Below are 3,528 nucleotides of genomic sequence, written 5' to 3' on the forward strand. Positions count from 1 at the left end.
AGCTGGTGATGATGATGATGATTCAAACAGAGGAATGTAATGTTATGGTGGAGAAAAGTACTTTCTCACATTTATTGATGATTATAGAAAATGCACTAGGATATTTTGTATTAAAAGTAAAACTGAGGTTGCCAATTGTTTTATGGAATTTGTAAATTTAGTAGAAAATAAATTTAACAAAAGGGTTAAGAAAATTCAGTGTGATAATGGTAAAGAATACATGAATAAGGATATTTACAATTTTATTAGGCAAAAAGGTATAGAGTTATTATCATGTCCACCCTACGTCCATGAATTGAATGGAGTAGCGGAAAGATATAATAGATCTGCTATGGATATAGGTAGGTGTTTAATGAGAGAAGCAAAAATTCACAGAAGGTATTGGCCTGAAATTATAAAGACAGTAGCATACTTAAAAAATCGAACAATTGCAAATACAGTAGAAAATAAAACTCCTTATGAGATATTTTTTAAAATAAAACCAAATGTTGAACATTTAAAAATTCATGGAAGTAGAGTTTATGTCAGGATTCCTGAAGTTTTAAGAAAAAGTAAATGGGATGATAAAGCACAATTAGGAGTTTTAGTGGGTTATAATGAAAATAGTTATCGAGTTCTATTAAATAATAGGATAGTTAATGCTAGACATGTACAGGTAGTTGAAGAAAATACTGAATTAATATGCTTAGAAAAACCAGATTAGCAGACGGACAAATGTTATGAAATCGAACAAACTACAAGTGATAAAGTTCAAACTAATTATGAAAGTGATGAAAGTTTTGTAAATGCAGATGAGACTAATTCTAATAATGCCTTAGAGAACCTTGAAAATGATAATAATTTAAATGATAGTAAAGATAGGGATTTAAAAGAATCGCAAAAACGTAAGCGAATTCCATTTTCTAGATATGGTAATCCAGTTTCACATTTTATATATGTTAATTATATTGATGCAAATGCATTTGAGGAGGCGATGAACTCCAATGATTGTAAACAATGGCAACAGGCAATGGAATGTGAAATAAATAGCTTAAATGAAAACAATACTTGGCAAGTTGTAGATAAGCCAAAAAATAAAAAGGTTATTGATGTTAAGTGGGTTTTTAAAAGGAAAGAAAATAATAATTATAAAGCTAGATTAGTTGTAACAGGATTTCAACAAAATGAATGTGTTGAAAATGTTTACTCACCAGTAGGGAAAATGCAAACATTGAAAATTTTATTGTCATACAGTTGTAAACATAATTTATTTATAGAACAGATGGATGTTGAAACAGCTTTTTTAAATGCTGATATAAAATCAGAAGTATATATAAATTAACCGGAAGGTTATGAATTAGGTGATAATAAAGTTTACAAATTGCAAAAGGCGCAAAAAATATGGTCTTAAAGAAAGCCCTAGAGTATGGTATGAGTGTTTTGATAAATTTATTATAACATTAAATTTTGTTAGGAGTAACTATGATTATTGTTTATATGTTAACAGAGCAAGCAAAGATCCAATATACATATTACTATTTGTTGATGATTTTTTAATTTGTTCTAAAGATAAAAACAAAATTAAAGATGTTAAAACTAATTTAATGATAAGATTTGCAATGAAGGATTTAGGAAAAATTAAAAGCTATGTTGGCATAGATAGTGATGATAAATGTACAATGTCTCTAAGCCAAACTAAATATATTGAATCTTTGGCTGCAAAATATGATCTAAAAAATACTAAGTTGTATGATACTCCAATGGAGGCAAATTTGAAATTAGAACAAGCTAGTGAAGTAGATGAAAGAATTAAGTACAGAAATTTAATAGGTGAATTATTGTATATTAGTACAGGTACAAGACCAGATGTAGCTTACAGTGTTAATTATTTGAGTAGATACCAAAGTTGTTATAACCAAACACATTACAAATATACAATGAGAATCTTAAAATATTTGTATAAAACTAAGGATCTAAAGTTAACATACTATGATTATGTGGATACTGATTTATTAGATTGTATGGTAGATTCTGATTATGCAGGAGATAATGTGGATAGAAAATCCACAATTGGTTTTGTAATTAGATTGTTTGGGAATTTAATTTTTTGGAAAACACGTAAACAAAATAAAGTAACTAAATGTTCCACTTTTGCAGAATATACTGCTATGTCAGAGGCAGTGACAGAAATACTTTTTATTAGAAATTTGCTAAGTGAATCGTTTGATATAAAGTTTTTTAATCCTATAAAATTATATGAAGATAACTCAGGTGCAATAGCAATCGCTAAGCATGGTAATTTTACAAAAAATTCAATGCACATAGAAGTGCAATATCATTATATAAATGAGAACTCATCATCACCAGCTCACTATACGTCCCCACCGAGGGGCTCGGAGCCTACCCTAAGTAAGGGTGACTAGGCCATAGTCAACCACGCTGGCCAAGTGCGGGTTGGTTGACTTCACACATATCTTTGAATTTCTTCGCCGATATGTGCAGGTTGCATCACGATGTTTTCCTTCACCGTAAGAACGTCGGGTAAATTATGTACATATGAAAATTCGAAAATCGAAAATCACATTGGAACATGGCGGGATTCGAACCCAAGACCTCTAGATTACAGGTCAAGTGCTTAAACCACTGAGCCACCGACAAACTAAATGAGAACTATGAAAAGAAAATTATTGATATTGTAAAAATTGATTCAAAATTTAACTTGGCAGACATGCTAACTAAAAGTCTAGATAAAATAAAATTTATAAAAAACAGATTGGAATTAAGATTAATTTAGTTATGTAAAAGTTTTTAGTTTCAAGATTATATAAGTAAACAAATAAAGATTGTATGGAAAAGTTATAGATTTAAGGAATATTTAGAGGATTGATTTAGTTATGTAAAAGGTTTTAATTTAAGGTATATACATAAAGATTGTAAGGTAAATGTTCGCGAGCGCCTGCCATATTTTTCACAGCAACGGCTTAATTTCGCATTACCGTCTCGGAACATGATTTTTGTTAATTACTATTGAAAATCTGTAACTGACGTAGTAAACGCATCCCTCTTGGCACAAAATCGGTTTTATTTGATTTCTCCGAATTATCGACCAAATATTTACAGTAAAGGTTATAAATTTAAAGAGATTTGTTGTAATAAGATTATAAATTTAAGGAGGCGTGTTGTAATTGGGTAAATTCATAATCTATGATATAAAAGTTTTTGTTTTTTTTTTAATCTACAATCGTTCATTCCATCTGTCACTCTGCCAAGTAATATACAGTGTTCAAGTCCTCGATTGATTTTTATTTTGTCCCTATTATTATTCAATAATTATCAACAATACTTTAAGGTTGACGTTAGAAACGTCAATGTCATGTCATATCTGTCAAGTTTCTTGTTACCACGATTTTCTAAAATACATACGTTTTCCTCGATAACTGCGTTTTATTCTAAATAAATGAAAAGAGAAAATATTACATTGGCGACGAGAGAATCTACGCTAAATGTCTACAGGTGATAAAACGTCGGCCAGCGCACGCGCTGTTTCAG

This window comes from Papilio polytes, unplaced genomic scaffold, assembly GCF_000836215.1.
Source record: "Papilio polytes unplaced genomic scaffold, Ppol_1.0 DF821699.1, whole genome shotgun sequence".
NCBI classification, from domain to species: Eukaryota; Metazoa; Arthropoda; class Insecta; order Lepidoptera; family Papilionidae; genus Papilio; species Papilio polytes.